This window comes from Etheostoma spectabile, chromosome 16 (genome assembly GCF_008692095.1).
Source record: "Etheostoma spectabile isolate EspeVRDwgs_2016 chromosome 16, UIUC_Espe_1.0, whole genome shotgun sequence".
Lineage (NCBI taxonomy): Eukaryota > Metazoa > Chordata > Actinopteri > Perciformes > Percidae > Etheostoma > Etheostoma spectabile.
This window is the reverse complement of record NC_045748.1, coordinates 27252413-27271605: the sequence shown is the minus strand read 5'-3', so window position 1 is coordinate 27271605 and position 19193 is coordinate 27252413. Positions and strand designations below refer to the sequence as shown.

The 19193-nt window shown below is 39.9% G+C and overlaps 1 protein-coding gene and 1 long non-coding RNA gene across 7 annotated transcripts in view; one reads left to right on the top strand and one right to left on the bottom strand.

Moving 5' to 3' along the window:
* Positions 1 to 19193, top strand: part of LOC116704612 (RNA binding protein fox-1 homolog 3-like) — a 751296-nt gene that overhangs the window by 263685 nt on the left and 468418 nt on the right. The window lies entirely within an intron of this gene.
* On the bottom strand, positions 1883 to 18131 carry LOC116704638 (uncharacterized). The gene is made up of 3 exons (XR_004335729.1): positions 18119 to 18131; positions 9598 to 9611; positions 1883 to 1992 (listed from the first exon to the last, which is right to left on the bottom strand). It is a non-coding gene; the product is annotated as an uncharacterized LOC116704638 (long non-coding RNA).

The window sequence follows — 19193 nt, the reverse complement described above, 5'->3', positions numbered from 1 at the left end:
AAAAATGTCTAATTTATTTAGATTTTGGCTATGTGAATCATGAGAAATGTATTAGAGGAACTGAGTGTATTATATAAAGTCTGTTGTAGGAAAACCTACATTACCATGTTGTTAAACTTAATGGAGCAGAGTTTACCAGTGAACATCTACTCCTAAAAGGTAATTTGCCATTTGTAACGACTCATAAACAGACACTAATTCGGCCAACATGATATAATTCTGTAGTAATTTTACCTCAGTGTAAAATCAATAAATGTGATGGCTCCCAAATAAAAGCTCATCTGTCTTTAATGTGCACCATCAATTTCCTACAGTTTGACTAAATGTGCTGTTTTTGTTACTGACAGGCTCAGAGTGCTATTACAAGTGTCAGACAAATTTATAGAAAAGGATTGCTACAGACAGAGACCTTTTTTGTTACAGAGTAAAATCCTTTTTGTTTAACCAGAAAAGGTTCTGAAGTTGCCATTGCCACACCGACCAGACTCCATTTAACCTTCTAACATTGTTCCGGTCAAAAATGACAGATATACACATTCTCTGTACCATAAATATGGCATTTTTCCTCATTTTGTTTCAATACCTTATGATATGATGAACAAATAAAATTCATTGTGACTACGTTTTTTGAATTTTGAGTGATTTATTTAACTTGGTCACACTCTTTTTGTTTATGGTGAAAAAATAACCGCCATAGAAAATTGATGGGAAAGAGTATAATTTCATTCATGTGATGGAAGGCATCTCCATACACACACCCCTTCAACTTTCCTGTGCTTGTGTGCCTATTCTACACACACACACACACACACCACACACACACACACACACACACACACACACACACACACACACACACATACACACACATACACACAGAGTTCATGTTGTCATGTTGGCAGAGTGGTGATTGTTGTTGCTGTGCCAAGACAGCTTTTGATTGTTTTATTTTGTTTCTGTCGACTTTGAATAAAGTGTGTTTTATGCTGGATAAAATTAATGTTAATTGTGTTTCATGGTAAACAACATGTTAAATGTATCTTTACAAAAATCCTAACCCTCTGTGGGGATCCTTTCCATTATATTGTCAGGCACTTACAATAATAATCTGGGCATGCCAGTAGCAAAACCATAGACAGCTAAAGACATGGTCAGCAGATCCTGTTGTTCTGGACGGAGACCAGTGAAGGATATTAGAAGCTCTTTTCCGGTGATAGCTGAGCGTTACTGCGCAGCCTGCAACTGAGCTTGAAGACGTAGATGTGACGTGAGCAACCTGTCTGAAAGTTGTAAGTCTTCTGGTAGCTGTGCCAAAAGAAATCTCAATCATTCCCAATCAGCGAAGACGGAGAGCGTAGGTAGGTATGTGTTAGGAGATAACATAGGCACAGGCTTATTATTGCTAACTAAAATGCTAGTTAACATTAGTAATTAAACCTAAACAACTAATGTAAATCAAAACTGTCTGCAAGTTTTTCCTGACAATACATTGATTTGTCAACTATGCAACAGCAAGTTGCTTGGTTATGACACAATTGTTAGCCTATTTTTTCAAATAGCCATAACGTGTCTGCTAGCCATAACGTGAGATACAAGGTCATGGAGCCTTTTATACATTATTGTGTTTCTTTAAAAATAAACAATGGACAAATAGCGTCTTTAAACGCTTTAGATGTAAAGTTATTTGCTGTCAAAGTGACGTAAAAATGAATAGCTGGTCAAGGGAATGCTAACCCGCGGGTGAGTGCTTTGTAGCATCAAAATAGGACCATAGGAGCTACACTTAGAGAGAAGAGGCTTACCCCCTTGGGCAAAACAAGCCCTTTTTGTGGATGTAAAGTGAAGGGGCACAATTGCCCGTTGACGTTACATGGTAGCTTGTCTTGCCACTGCCGACTGCAGCTTAAAAACTGGAAAAATGTCAAAGGTTGTTGTTCCCGTCAGTCACTTAGACTGAAAAACATAGGGAAATAGGGTCCAGGTTCAACGAACCTGAAGTTACCCTTTAACATTCTAAAAGAAAGGGAATTACAGCATGTGACTCTTGAAATAGAAAACGTGTTTACCTGCCAGGGATTTCCCAATGCCCGATGGGAGGAGAAGATAGAGGGACAGAGTGGAAAATGGAGCTAATGTCTTGGCTAATCCTCTGCTCAGGTGTCAGAGGGGAATGTTATCTACTGTAAATGTTAGCTTTGACATGCTTCTAGTATGTGGCGGTCCCAGGTTACACGCTACGTGCTAAGCTGACACATGGATAAAAATAACACCAACCATAAAAAACAAGCTAAGCCTGCCGCTACCGCCACATTTAGGATGAGGATCACATCAATAGGACCACATAGGATGGGGGACTACATGCTGATCAACCTTTTTTCTATATTTTTTTTTTTTTGCTGTTGTCTCTCTCTCCATCTCTTCCTCATTTTGTGAAAGCATTGAACGAAAATAGCGTAATGCTCTCTATTGATATTCATTGAGAGAAACCCTCTAGGGATTTAAATGACTTTCTTTGTTTCATGTGGCGACCTTCGAAAATCCCAAAGACCCCTTTCCCCCCAATCTCTCTCTCTTCAAGAATAAAGCCAGCAGAGGTGTTTTAGTAATTCAGCTCTTATTTGTCTGGCCGCAGCGGCTTTCCCTGCACATCTCATGGCCCAGGGGAGGGATTAAAGCATGGCTAAAAAAAAAATCTAATATTTCTGCGGACAGCCTCTTTATCAGTGAATGTGTGTGTATGTTTGCGCTTAAGAGGACGATACAATGTTGACTCCACGGCCAGGAGAGATGCCCCTTAGCTTAACACTGGGATTTAGATTCAAAGAGCTCGGGGAGGTTTGAATACCCAACTGAGGAGAAATCTCAATCTTAATTATATTTTCAGTATTACATAAAACCAATCCAGGTGATTGTTGTTTGTGCGAACAAGAGTTTCTAAACATCAAAGCTGCATGACTTTCTATGGTGCATTTAAATTTCATGAATTCAAACACAAATGTGTGGATAGTTTTAAGTTTGATATGCAGACAGGGTTACTTACTCCTCAATAACTGTATAAGAAGACAAGAAACAATTCACTGGATTTAGATGGATGTGTTGCTTTTACCCAGTGATCAGGTTTTGAGCCCTGGCACCTTCAAAACCTTGCGTGACTTTAGCGTTACTCTTGGGTTGGGTATGAAATGCTCATAGTAATACTTTTTGGTCATCAAAGTTGTTCTTTTGTTGTTTACGTACAGGGATTTGTTGAAAATTTGTTGCATGTAAAAAAAGAGTGAGAACAATTAGTCGAAGTTGAACAGTGGTGTATCTCTGCAAGAGCTTGTGATTGGGTATTTTTGACAGTTTGGCCCAATCACAGTTACCAATTCCTGGCTCGGTGGTGGCCAGCAGCCGGAAGGCATGCATATTTTCTAGAGCAGATGGACATTGCAGACTAGCTGCTTCCTCTGTCTTTTCAGGAAACACACATTGGGCTGCTATGTTTACCTGGTATGATCCCACCCTGTCAGTGGTCCAGGGTAGTCTTGTCCCAACAGTGAGGCTGGATGGTCACGGTTAGAGCAATTATCACGATTCTTTGTTGATTTTAACTAAAACATATTTATTGTCACATAGGCTTCATATAACTTCTTTCACATCCATATTATGCTACATTCTTCTTATGTTGAAGTTGTATGTTGTATAGACATACAGCTGCAACACATGTAAATGAAAATTATCTATCTGAAATAAATAGCAAAGGAATACAGTATATTTTTTAATGCATCTCTGGAAAAGCTCCTTCACTTTTTTCAACAATAACTGATTAAAAGAGCTAGGGAGAGAAGGGAGAGCGATGGACGCTACTCACAGAGAGACGGCTGATTTATTATGAATGGGTCCAGCACAGGTCGAATGGTGGGTCAGTGGAGTTACACGCGTCCTGTGTCTGTATTGTCACTGCGCTGCAATTTTATGAACTTTGATATTCTGGCCATGGGTCACATCTCTTGCAGGTCCAGCAGGCTCTGTCTCACACGCTATTACTCTGCAAACTGAAGTTAGTTGCAACTTCTTCTGCTGCAATAGCAGAGTTACCAGCGGAAACACTTGTAGAAATACAGGTTTGCCTCTCATGCTTAACAATATACAGCTGTTTTAATAACAATTAAAACTGTAGACAAATGTCAAAAGTGTGGACTGGTGCCACTGTGTGGCGGGGCCATGCGGAGAGTGGAGGGATCCAACACAGGCACGGCTTTACAGAAGAAATGGGTCATATAACGCAAAATTAAACCATGTCCATATAAACAACATTGCAGCGGATGCGAGGACATTAGTGTGACCGAGAGGAAAAATATTGCTCGCGCCCTAGACACTAACTAGCATTCTGGAGCCCTGTGAGCTAACAGACATAAACTAGCACCCTAGAGCCCTGTGAGCTAACAGACACAAACTAGCACCCTAGAGCCCTGTGCGCTACATACACTAACTAGCACCCTAGAGCCCTGTGAGCTAACAGACATAAACTAGCACCCTGGAGCCCTGAGAGCTAACATACACTAACTAGCACCCTAGAGCCCTGTGAGCTAACAGACACTAACTAGCACCGACTAGCACTGGTCACTGCTGTTGTCTGAAAAACAACACATACGGGACAAAGTGTTGTGTTTACTAGTAAATTTGTAAACCTTGAGACCGATGGATAACCGACTGCTATCTGTTGAATTTTTCTCACGTTACTTTGTCCTCTGTGACTGTCTACATCTAGAAACTAAGCTGCGTAATGCAGGGAACAACTCTGACTGGCACATGATCAGACAGTGGTTTACGGAGCGATAGATTTGCTTTGCAAAAAAAAACGGAGCGTTCTATGAAATGACGCATTTAAAAAATGGCTCGATCACGCAAATTTGATCGTGGGAGGTCAAAATCTTGATTGTGATTAAAATTCAATTAATTGTGCAGCTCTAGTCACGGTAGGTCTGGGTGTTATAAGAATAACATTAATCACTGGAAACAAATGCAGTAAAACTATCTGTTTGTTTGTTATCATACATTGATAATGATACAAATGTGTCTTGACTACTGGATTACTGCAATGGGCAATGTGACAATAGTTAACGTTACTTACCACAAACAATGTTGCCAACAAGTCTCAGACATGTCTGAGCCGGACACTGCGCGCGCGCGTGCGTGTGTGTGTGTGAGATTCAGTGACAGGGCAGAGTGTGTTCTACTAATTACAACTTAAGGTCATAATTGTTATGTTGATTTCATACAGACTTCTAGCATCTACAGCAGCAGACATTTTCGTTTCACAAACACGTAGCTCATGGTCAGTCTGCCTCAGATGGTTTAGACATTATGACTGATAATCAAAATCCTTGTAGAGAAAATCAATGAGATCTTTACTTCCGGAACCACACTGTTGAGCCCTATATGTTCCAGACCTGAGGCTCCAGCTGACTGTACAGGAGCCCAATGTTTCCCACAGGTTGAGAATTTACTTGTGTGTGACAGTACGGCTTGTGATGGCAGGGTTCAGTAATAAACTAGTCAAACAAAGGTTCATGAATCATTTATTGAAAACAATGACTACATAACATGAACAGATCATTCAGAAAGAAATAAGTATTTAGGCTAAATATTAAACAAACCAGGCTAGAAGATGATACAGATGAAGCGTATTGTGTTCATCAAATCTGGTTGGTTAAATTTGTTTGTTGTTTGTTAAATAAATGTTATAGTTCAGCAGATGAAATACCTGATTACCCAGAGCCCAAATGTTAGTCCTGTATTAACAACGTCACCTCAACGTAACATACATTTCAAGCATCAGTGCTGTAACTTTCGTAATGAATGTTTGTTTTTTTTTCTCTTGAAAATAGCCTGGTCCCAAATAGCTAGTTCTTAGCAAATGATGCCTTTACTCTAGCATTGCTAGGGGAACACTACAGTGTCATGGCAGGTGTATTGCTGAAAGAGACTGTCCCCTGAAAAACAACTTAATAAGTTGTTTGTGCAGTCAGCAAATATTACCCATATTTCCATTTTTATTACTAGATAGCACCACCCTCTAGTGGTCATATAATTATGGAACAAATGAAAGAACTTCATGTTCTGCGCCAAGTGCGTAACGGGAAGTGAAGTGATGTTAACAATTTTTTTTGTTTTGCTCAAGATTTTATCCCAAACCACAACCTTTTTTTGAAATTTAAAGTGACTATATGTAACTTTTAGTTTGTTGATTTCAATGGCCCATTTGGACAACATTTGGTTTGCTCAGACAGATGATTATTCATATACAATAAGAGAATATGTTACAGATGCATCATTGCATTTCAAGTGTTGCATACGGTAACAAAGCCTACTTTAGATGTGTCGAAAATAGTTGGTCAACACAGACACTGACTAAATGGAATAAAACGACCACACACAATGGAAAGGGGGACATGATAAAATGTCGGCTACTGATGTGCAACCACATCGGGCAATCTAAAGTTATTTTATGAATGAAATAGACCTATTACATAACTGAAGGCTAATTTGGGACTTTTGTGAATCATTTACAATCCCGTAATTGTCTCAAACTGTTTAACAGACCGATTGTGACTCGGGTTTCACCCCTCGTCTACTCTCCCTTTTGTCTTTTAGTTGTTCTTGGTTTAATTTCCTTCTTTTCTGTGATGACCCTGCCCCAGTATCAGCTATAACTACAACAGATAACTTCTAAAATAAAATTTAAATACACTTAGTCCTATATAAAGACATCTCCTGCTACCTTATATCGGGCTGAATAAGCTAACACAGACTTGTACGGTGTTACATCGAAATCTGTGACCCACCAGAATGTGTGCTCCTTAGCACCATCTACCTGCCGTAAATCATTTTTATTTTATTTATACTGTTTATTAAACCCCAGTGGGCAAATTAAAATTTACACTCTGTTAGTAATCATTACACACAGGCCTGAAATACACACACATACCTTGGACCTAATCTTGCACAAAAAGTAGAGACTGTCAGACTGAGTGGGCTGCCAGTGCTGGACCAGCGCCCTGAGCAGTTGGAGAGGTACAGTGCCTTGGTTTTTTTCCATATGGGGACTTGAACCAGCGACCCTACAGTTTCTGACCCAACTCCCTACAGACTGAGCTACTTTAAAAGTTACATATAGTATCTTTGAGTAAGTACTTTTGTTGCCAAAACCTAACCTAGTGGTTTGGTTGCCTACACTTAACCAAACTGTGACCGTATCACAACAGTAACAATTTAATTGTTAAGTTTAGATATGAGGACGGAAAGCGCTCTTCTGCGGTGTATTTCCAGCAACGCTAAATACCTATATCGTTGTATGGTTTGAAGGACTTTTGTGCTCAGGACATTAGGCAGCACAGTGTGAAGTTGTTTGGATGAGTGGTTCTCGAAAACGCTGTATCAGCAATATTGGATGCCAAACAATCGGCCTATCCCAAACAGGTACGTTATGAATGGGCACTGCCCTAGTACATTTAAACTACCTGAGTTTATGAGACCGGAGGGAAAGGGACCTGATCCTTGTAGAATATTTACAGCACAACATGACTCACTAGTCCTAATATTTGTCTAATGAAAAAGTAGGACTGGGCAATATGGAGAAAATCAAATATCATGATATTTTTGACCAAATGCCCTAATATCGAAACTGCAACAATATTGTAGTGTTGACTATTGGTGCTTTCACAAGATATTTACACAACGAGATTTTTGATAAATAATCTTCAGAAATGTGGATTTAATGACAAAGTGGGGCAAGATAAAATAATAGAAAAATAAAAAAATAACAGTCTGGTAAGTTCAGACAATGACATCACTTTACTGTAATGCAGCCTTTAAAACCAGGAAAAGACAACATTTATGCAATATTACAATATTACAATATCCAAAATCAAAGACAATATATAATCTCATATCATCATATTGATATATTATTGATATATTGCCCAACTCTATGAGAAAGGCTGTTCACTGACACATGGGTTACTTGATGTGTGTGTGAAAAAAAAAATATTAAGTAAGAACCTGTTTCCCCTCTGTTGCTGACCGGGCAGTTAGTTGATACAGTTAATTAAAGAGCATGAATTCGTACCATTCAATCTGATCTCACTGACCTTTTATGAAGCGTCTCTTGTGCAGCCATTACTACTCCAGCAGGGTTATATACAGGAATATTGGATGGGGAGCTACACAGCTAATACAATAGCTTCCTCAATCTGGGACTCTGCGGGTCATCATTTGCTCACAGGTCAGCAGTGTTTGCATTTAAAATTGGTCAACCATGCAAAAGCCTGAGTCAAAGTTGAGCTTAATACTTGCCTCTGTGAACAAATCTAGCGCTCACAGTGGTTCTATGGAAAAAAAGAGATTTTCGGTCTGTAATTTTGCTTTTTTAAATGCTGGTGTGACCAGGCACTCTGTGTGACATGTGTTCATGCATATAGCTTTAGAGGTGGTGCGATTGCAGTTGAAGTCAATAAGACGTAGGAATGTGCATCTTTGATCTGAGGCCGATGCACTACCAATCTCAATACATTGCTAACGATAAGTCCACGAAGAACACATTTGATTATCCTATAGCAACATAAGTTTTGTTAGCCTATATTTAATCAATCCGAATCCTCTCTGCTTTTACTTGATTTTGTTGTAAAAGCTAATGACCTTTACTTGAGTAGGGTTTTACATAAGCTATGGCCCTACTTAGGCTGCACGATTATGGCAAAATGATAATCGCGATTATTTGATCAAAATTTTTATCGCGATTATTCTCACGATTATTTGTTGATTTTAACAAAACTAATTTTATTGTCACATAGGCTATTTATAACGTGCGAGGGGAGTGTGATGGACGTACTCACAGAGAGACGGCTGATCATTAGAACAGGTCCAGCACGGGTCGAACGGCGGATACACACGTCGTGTGTATTAAAGTCTGTATCTTCACTGCGCTGCATTTTTATGAACTATGATATTCTGGCCATGGGTCACATCTCTGGTCCTGGTCCAGGCTTGGTACAGCAGCTCCGTCTCCCACGCTGTGACTCTACCAACTGAAGTTAGCTGCATTCAAAAACTTCTTCTGTGTTCTTCGCCGTAGGGCCGCGATAACAGTTACCGCGGAAACACTGGTACAAATACAGGTTTGCCCCTCATACTTAACAATATACAGCTGTGTTAATGAAAAATTAAAACTGTAGACATATATCAGAAGTGTGGACCGGCGGCCGCTGTGTGGCGGGGCGCGGAGAGTAGAGGAGAGAGAGTAGGACGAGAGAGCGTAGAAAGATCCAACACAGGCACGGCTTTACAGACGAAATGGTCATGTAACGCAAAATTAAACCATATCCGTATAAACAGCATTGCAGCGGATGCGAGGACATTAGCACCGGTGCGTCCTAGAAGAGCTAACAGCTAAACAGACGCTACTAGCTAACAGCTAACAGACGCTAACTAGCACTGGTCAGTGCTGTTGTCTGAAAAACAACAAATGGGACAAAGTGTTGCGTTTATGGTAACTGGTAAACCTTGAGACTGACGTATTACCGACTGCTATCTGTTGAGTTTTCCTCACGCTACTCTGTCCTCTGTGACTGTCTACATCTAGAAACTTAGCTGCACGGGGTGCAGTGAACTACTCTGACTGGCTCATGAGCAGACGGCTTTATGGAGCGGGAGATTGGCTTTGCAAAAAACCGGAGCGTTCTATGAAATGACGCTTTATAAAAAATAATCGCTTGATCACGCAAATTTGATCGGGGAAGTCCAAATCGTGATCGCGATTAAAATTTGATTAATTGTGCAGCCTAGCCCTACTACAATATGAGCACGAAGAGAAAACACAATTATCACCAGATGGCTGTTTAAATAAAATAACTTTTGCTTTAAACATCTGATTTTTGCCTGATCAGCGTGTCTTCTCCTCTTTATAACATTGTGGCAAATTAGCTATGTTGCATGATTTAAGAAATACAACATACATACCAAAACCACATTAAAAAGGTTATCACTAATTATTCTCTTTTAACACAATATTGATTTATGACAGTCAATGACTTGGAAGTTTACAAAGAGTGAGTGAAGGCAACAGTGACATGGCCTTGACACAGTGTAACTATAGCCTCACTCTGGCCATTCATGTGAAGCATTATTGTATAATAACTATGAATTATTAAAGTGCAAATCTAACTAATTGGATTTATATTTGTAGATGCAGAATATGTTTTGTGTTTTTTGTTTGTTGTTTTAGTTTGGATGAATCATTACAATGTATCTCCAATTCATTAATTTAAAGTGTTTTCTTTTCCTTTGCCGGGCCAATCAAAAATACAAGGGACCAGTAAAACGCTGATCTACTGGCCCGTAGACATTTTTATTATGTTGGACACTGCTTGAGTAATTTGTTATGAGTATATTTGTAGGCTACTTTTTAGTCAGTAGCCTTACAATTTTCAATAGTCTACCGACCTTTGCATATAAGGTATCTCACTTGTCAGCCAATACCAAAAGTGGACCTTCTCTCAGTGGTCCTTCTAATAAAGCCTTTCATCAGGGTGGGAACATTGATGACATCCAAATTGTCACTGTGAGCAGAATAGCACAGCGTCTTGTTTTCTCCCTCTCTTCTCCTAAACTTCAGTACTTTCTGTTGGATTAACTATGTAATGGTCACACTGTTTCTAAATGACCTCAAACATATTGTTGATTTCTTTACATTTTTTATATATGCTGTCATAGACAATGATCCTAATATGTTAAAAGCATTACATCAGGCTCATAAGCTAAAATCAAACAATATTTGTCATGCCAGTGATCTGTCAAACTCTAATTGTAAGCAGGTTTTGTACATTTGCAATGAAAATCCTCAATGATAAGATAACATGTTCCTGATTTTTGACCGTAGCCCTAATGTCTGGATACTTGGCAGTGGTTCCTATGCAGGAATGCAGACAACAAATAAGTCTATCTGATTGGCTGCTCTGAAGATGAAGGAACAGTCTGAAGACAGAAAGTCTCCAGACGGAGATGGAGCTTGAACTTTGAGCCTTCTCTATAATCTAGTTCTATATGAGTGAGTTAATCCTGCTGCGTCGGAGACAATTTCATCTTCCTCACGTTATGTTGACCAAATCTGATTATGCTTCACAAAGTGCCCTCGTGGTAAATTACCGAGGAGCGTTTAGAAAAGTGGAATGAAGCATGGAGTTAAGTGGGGGAGAACAAGATTGGCAGAAGAACTGAGTTTCCCCGCAGAGGAAGAGCAACTATTGTTTACCTGTGGAAGGTGATCAGGTTGAATGCACATGCTTGATGATGACGAGAGGTTAACTTCTGCTACAATTCAATTCAATTTAATGAATATTATCAAATCATAACACCAGTTATCTCAAGACCCTTTACAGATATACAAAGACCCAAGAGCAAGCATTAGTGTGACAGGGGTGAGGAAAAACTCCCTACAGCTTTAGCCTGAGACCAGAGCAAAGAGTGGATGTACAGGTATCTATCCCTCCCTTTTCTCTCTGCCCCCCCTCCAGCCTGTCCATAGTGCTTGCTCAACACAAGATCAGGGGCCTGTTGCACGAAAGTAGAATAAAGATATCCAGGATAAGTGAAAAAGCGCAGCTTGACTTAGTGTGACCTGCTCATCGCGGCTTAATCGGTTGCACGTTTGCCGAGCCAAGATAAACAGGTGGAGCTATGTCAAGCCAGGGGTAGATAGCCAGGATAAGTGCACGTTCACGGCTTTCTCAAATAGACCACGTTATCGATCACAGATTTACTGATGCAGAGATGAGAAGACGCATGCGCCAAATGTTTCACCCAATGAGCAGCATCTTCTAATGGAAAATAACGAGGAGGGGAGAATATGGAAAAAGGGAAATACGGCTCTTATCAAAGGGAAAGAAAAAAAGCCAACATAGCGGACCCTACTGAATGTGTGGTGGTTTAAAAATATCTACTTTGCCTCAAAAGTGAGCGGAGGGAACCAATGTTCCTCGGGAAATGGACCCTACGGACTTTAGGCTTAATTTCAAACCCTTAGTCACAACGCGAGAACATGTTTTACAACCATGCACAAATCTCTATAAGCTATATCTAATTCTTTGTACAATTAATGTTCATACAGAACAATCAGAAAGGGACAACAACTAGAAAAAAAAGTAAATGACTTCAATACACGCTGTGAACATATATGTAAAACAATATTCATGTTTTTTTATTCTTCTGACAAGTGACCGCACCAAATAAAAAGATTAAGAAGCATTGTGGTGTTCCCAGTGTGATGAATGTAAACTACACTATATATACGTACTATATATAGACCACGTATTAGTCCGGTGATGTGAGACTATTGAGAAGGTTATGAAACCAATGTAAGCTATAACAAAAAACAATAGGCCCACTTATTAAGGAGTAACACAAACTACCCTTCATTAGAGAAGGACAAGCAACAAGAAAATGAAATCATGAATGTATTGGTCTTGACCAGTCTGCCATTAATATCATCTGGAATATCGCTACATTAATATCGTCACACAGTCTCCGGAGTGCGTCCTGTATAAACCTGAAGCTGAGACCACGGACGTTGCGCTGCTCATCTCTACTTTACAGAGAGAGAGGACACTGACGCGACTCGCAAGTCTGCTGGCAGGCAATACAGGCACCGGGCACCAGGCACCGGGCAGCAGGCACCGGGCAGCGGCCGCACGCCAGGCAGCCTCGACACACTACCGTCCCACCGGGAAAAGTCCCACTCCGCATCAGGGTGCCAGTGCAACCATTTCTGACCATCTAAACAGCTGTAGTAGGGTTTAAATCAAACTCGCGAAAACAAAAGTGACAAGTAGGCTAATGCATGTTAATAAAAATAAAGCAGAACACATGCAGAAGAGACGCAATAACTGTTAAACACGTTTATTTCGGATCAGACGGCAGCTGATTTGACACATGAGACTCCAGGATTAATCTTAGCCTGGCTGTTAGCCTGCTCTGGACCAGGCTAGCCGCAAAGAATAAATCTCCATGGTTACTTGGCTGGGCTTAATTCAATCTGGTTTCGTGCAACCGAGTCCAAGCTAAATTCATCCAGGATAACTTGAATATCCCGGCTTAATCCCCTATCCTAGTTTCGTGCAACAGGCCCCAGTTGATTGTTAATTGTTGAAGTCTGTTTTCCTTGGAGGATGGGAGGCTCTCCCCTGATCCGCACTGCTTAGCATGGAAGAGTTCTCACATCCTTCACTGTCTGCCCTTCCCTCTCTTGTTTTCTCTTAGTTACTCATTCTCTCCTTCTCACCTTTCTCACCAACTTTCAATTTCCTGCGGGAGTCATCCCAAAGGATCAATAAAGAGAAGTCTAAGTCTAAGTCTAAGTCTAAGTCTTTTCCTTTAAACTTCAAAGTTTCTTCATCTTAATCATTGCTCTCCCCAACCAACCTGCATGCCACTCTGATGTCCAAAAAGGGAGGAAATATCCTCTCTCTCACTTTCTCTTGCTCTCTCTATCTCACGGTTGAGTCATCCCAATTATGAGTAATTAACATGAGCTTCATTTGTTTGTGTGTCACAGCTGATAAAATCCTAGAGAAAAAGTGTGGATTATTGCAACTGGGGTCCTGTTTTTTGGTTCATGACTATCAGTTAATAATAACATTGTTCTTGTTCATGTCTTGAAACATGATGATGTTATTTAAACAAAGTCTGATGGAGCAAGAGCAATCCAAGTTGGTCCAGATTATCTGAACTACTTAATTTGCAAGCCAGAGTGAAATAAAAATAGAATGAATTAGATGGTGATATGAAAGGAGCACCCTTCACTTGTGTAAAGGGGCAATAATTCAAACTTCTACCTGCCTGAAAAATGCAAATTTTTGTCATAATAAACATTTGACAAAAATACAATTTTAGAATGGGATGAAAAAGAAAAAAGATGTTTGACTTGAAAGAGAGAGAGATTTTCTTTGTAGAAATACTAGAGGAACAAGTGCCTTGTAATTTCTGTACTGATCCCACCACCTAGTGGTCTGACAGCTTTACTACAAATAATAATTTAACTTTTAATATTTATACTCTTTATTGATCCCTTATGGGGAAATATCAATATACACTCTATTTTCCTTCATTACTTTTTCTCTGTTTCTAGTTGACACACTTACTCCACCGTACTGTACTTTCACAAATTCATTGTTCTTAAATTCAAATTCATTCACACAGTATATTTCTTGTTAATTGATACTATTGTGATACTATTAACTGTTGTTTTATGGTTTCTGTTTTAGTTTCTTTCCCCTTCATCATTTTTAGTTAGTAGTAATCTGTTCTTCATTCCTGTTTTTGCAGCTCCCACACACAATTCCTGGGGTTTAGACATCATAAGCCAGCAGAGAGAATGAAAGTGGTCTGAATTTATCAAAGGCTATTTAAGAAAAAAGAAATACTATTTTCTTAAAAAAATGTGCAATACTTCACTCGAGATTGTCTGTGTGTATCTTGCAGAAGAGTGTCTAAGCAGCCAACAGATGGCAGTGTAAAACTGCAGTAGTGTCGGCATAAAAGCCTGGAGAGCAACAAAATCCACTCGCACATAAATACTGTTCCACTGACCAATGGTCTTTTTAATGGTATAGACACACTGTTTATGGATGTGAGTTTGTTCATTCAGGCCTAACATGCTGGTTGTATAAATGAGATACAGATTAAGGATGACTCAGGTTCACTCACAGGTGAAGAGTAGTAATAATCCTTTAATTCTATCACAGTGCAATTGAATATATTCACAGATTAAAAGGTTTAAAAACTTATTTATTTTAGTATTGCCATATTAGAATTAGAAAATGCTTAAAAACAAAAACAAATTAAATTAAATGTTATCTTTAAAAGCATATTACACAACCAAAGAGTGATAGCATAAGCCACAGAAAAGTGAAACAAAGGAAAGATGTAGTGTATTTCAGCCAGGTGTGTGTGGTGTGTGTGTGTGTGTGTGTGTGTGTACTCTCCAATCAGTCCATGCACAGAGGCACAGCTGTACAGGAGAAATAAGACTCAATAAGAGTGAAATCCCGGTGTGTTTTAAAAAGCTGCATTTATTTCCATTATTAATTATAGTCATTACTGCTGTCTCCTCCCGCTGAGGCTATGGCGTGGGGTGGGTGGGGGAGCAAGAGAGAAGAAATAAGTAAGAAAGAGAAGAAAAAAAAAAGAATGAGGAGAAAAACAGGTGTGATGTGAAGGGGCACAGAAAGAGAAGGATTGGGGAGAGGGATTACAGAAAAGGAAAGATGGTGAGAAAAGATGAGAGGATGATTGAGCGAGTTGGTTTGAAAGTTTAGCTTGGCACCGTTTTTATATTTATACTTGCTGTTTTAGGCACCTGCCGTGTGACAGGTCTTTCCTGGGAAAACATCCCACACGGCAAAGTGGTTAGAGAGATCACAGATTAACAGATGGAAGAGTGCCATCAACCGCAGAACAGAGACATTCAAACATAACTAAGTCTATGTACAGACATTTTAAAATACTATTAATTAGGGCTGTCAATCGATTAAAAGATTTAATGGTGATTCATCGCAAGATTGTCCATAGTTAACTTGTGATTAAACACACATTTTTTAATCTGTTCTAAATGTACTTTGAAAAGGGATTTCTATATTTTAATGCTCAAGGGGCATTTGAGACTGTGGGCAACTTGTGTATGTGACGTTAGTCCGACGGGGTTTGTTATGGGAAGTGAGTAGAAAATTGTGTAGAAAAGTAGCGTAGGCAGAAGCTGCCGCTGACACAGTGATGCGCATAGTTTTGATGGGTAGTCAGTGAAGCTACAGTAGTCAGTGTTTTATGTTCGCTGCAAATACTAAATCACCTGATTAATGCAACATAATCTCAACGTCTGCCGGCCATTTTCCCCCGCAGAAAGCTGCTACCAGCCAGGCTAAAGCTAATATAGTTAGCCTAAAGAACCAAGGGGTCCGTCCGTCCCAACTAACGTTACGGTTCGGAGCCGCAACACTGGAAACGTAACACTAATCAACTACAGAAGCCTGTGTCTGATCTAACGTAATATCCACTGATTTAATTGTTCTTGGATACACAGAGTTTGTTGCTAGTGCGTGTGACATGCAGGTCTGATCAATTTATCAAACAAACAAGCTGGCCCCGCTAGTCGACCCCAACCTGAAATTTGGAGGAAGCAACACAAAGTGATTGCCATGCACTTAAGCCTGGATTGATTATTATATGTGTGTCATGCTAGTCAATCAGCGTATTTCTACCTAATTTCCCTCTCCAAAACCACAGAAGAGTCACGTTAGTCACGGTGCATACTTGCTTTGGTATTTGAAAAGCATTAAAGTTCAACAAAGAATGGTTCACATTAGAAAAGATCCTTTTTCATTTTTTATCTTCTATGTAGATGCACTCCCCTACAAAATCACCGCAGTTGTTGAGAATGATTTATTATTTTCAAATAGAGCTATTTATGTCGTCTTTTAAAAATTACTTTTTCTTTTTCCATATTGCAATATATATTGCAGCGGAAAAAATATTGCAATGTCTGATTTTTCCAATATTGTGCAGGCCTAGTGTGTAGGTTACCTACGGTTCAAATACAGAACATTGGGGGGGGGGACTTCAGATATGTCACTAAAAGTGGCAAACGGCAGGGGAAAAAAAGCAGCACAGAAAATGTGTCAAAGAAGTGGGGGACTTTAATCCCCTAAATCCAACCTCGTGGCCGGCAAAAGTTGGCGGAGCACACTTAAAAAATGTTAAAATATTCAGACACACAACTGTTAAAGCTAGTGCGTAGTTTCTGTCACCCCCATGAGGAATTCTAAGTTATGACCTAGTGCACCACACTAAAAATGTATCCATTAAAACAAGAGTTAGAATTAAACTACAGTTTTATGAAAACCAGACGTATGGGTATGGGTAATAACATGGTTGAATATGGGTATGGGTAATAACATGGTTGAAGCATGTCAGTGGACTCAATCATCCAACACAGCTGTGAAGGGTGGTGAGAAGTATGTAGCCTGCATTTTGAAAATCTACTTTACTTTAGTTACTGCATTGAGTTGTCATGTGCTATTTCCTTTGTATTATCCTCTCAGAGCAGACATAAAACACAGAGCTTCCTCAGATCTGAACGCCTCCGCACGACGGATCATAGCTTCCCAGAGAAAGGTACAAACATCTGAACTGCTTCACATGGAAATGTATTTCATCTAAAAGAAACAGTAGCCTCACAAGACGTGTGATCTGTACTGTAACAGCCAAAACACACCGGGCGCGTATAGGTCGCGCAGCATAAATTTGTGCCTGATCCCGCACCTGGCCATTCACAAAGTGAGCCTTCCCCTCTCTGCTCTCTCTCTCTTTCTGATAAAAAGAGACAGGATGAGTGGGGAAAACTGTGGTAATGTGTGTGTGTGTGTGTGTGTGTGTGTGTGTGTGTGTGTGTGTGTGTGTGTGTGTGTGTCACAATTTCTGTCCGTCCGTTGGTCTCTCCCTCTGTGTGCCTGACGTGAGTAGTCAAGACAGCTAAAATTACCATGAACCTAGGTGTTTTATTTTGAAAATATCCGGCTGCTCTGTGGTCCTCCTGTATGTGTGATTAGCTGCCTGGCTTGACACATAACAATGGTTTGTATATCTGGTTTCCCTTTTTTAATCTACAAATAAATTACCATCACCTGCTGGCATAGAGAGTTATTTTCTCTCACGGAGGTGTAAAAGGGACGTGCTAGTTGGACGTCGACTGTTTTCTTTGTGGTATGCTCAAGTGAAACTTTTGGCTGTGACATAGTTGAAGTTAAGAGACACGAGGTGATGCCACAATCTGCCTTTGTTGCTACTAGTTCTTTGCCATCAGCTTGGGGTGTCAGCACCTTAAAGCGGCCCTATTTTGCTCATTTTCAATTTCAAAATTGTACTTTGAGGTTTAAATGGTTTCATTTTCAAAAAACACCATATTGTTTTTGTACTGCACATTGCTGCAGATCCTGTTTTCACCATGTGTGTTTAGGTCTCTGTTTTAGCTACAGAGTGAGGCATCTCACGTGTTTTAGCTACAGAGTGGGACATCTCACTTCTATACTATCTTTTTTGGGAGTCATACATGCTCAGTCGTTAGGTAAGATCACATCAGCTAGATAAATAGCTGGATTAGCTGGGAGACTTCTTCTAAACGAGGGCCACTTGTGGAATCGCTGCAGAACAGGGACATGGAAGTAGTTCTTTTGGAGATTATGGTGAACTAGTGTGTTGTAGCAGTATTTTGCCATTAAGAACGAGCTAGCATGCTACTGTTAGCCACCTCATCTCGGCTAGTTACATAGAAAGCCGTACAGATTTTTAACAGCTCAGTGACTTAAGGCAGAGGACATTCAGAAAACTGTATCTCACTCAAAACAGCATGGATAGTTTTTTTTCAAGTTTGTATGCGTGTGGAAGAACCAGAGACAAAAAAAATAACACCCCAAATCAGAAAAAGTTTTTTATTCATAATATGGGCAGGAACAACACATGAAAACATAAGAACCTTCATGAAGGGAGGACCTTTTCATTGGAACTGACTAGATTTAACGTTCTTTACATCTCTAGATAAATCTAATTTAAATTAAAATAAATAAATAAATAGACTCAGTGCAGCACATAGCATCTCCTGTAGATTGCAATGTGCAGTGCAAGTTTGGCTTAGTCTTTTTCTACTTTTCCATTCCATTGTGTGTGCAAACTCCTAGCTGCATCTTTTGTACTTTTTCTCCACCGTACTAGTGCAGTGCTGACAATACTGAAAAAAATTTGTGACAGTAAGTGGCCTGTTCCCGACTCAGGCGTTCAAGCAAAAAAGGCAACAAAACGTGTGTGTTTTTGGATAGGAAAAAGTCTAGCCGTCATGTGAGGCTCCGGTCTCTAGATGGATCTGAAGAAACACCCAGTATGGGGCTTCAGCAGCACTCCCCTCAGCCTCGCTACTGTTTGACACTTAATTAAAGCTTTCATTAGCTCCCTGGGAAGTGCCGAATGGTCCTCTCTCGCTTATTAGCCATTGTCTTCCCTTACACCTCTCATTATGTGATGCTGTGTAATTGTTGCCATGTATTACCTGTGTGAAAGGCCTCTGCATGCATGCCGGCAGAAATTAAAAAAGCTGTCAGTTTCATTTCTCA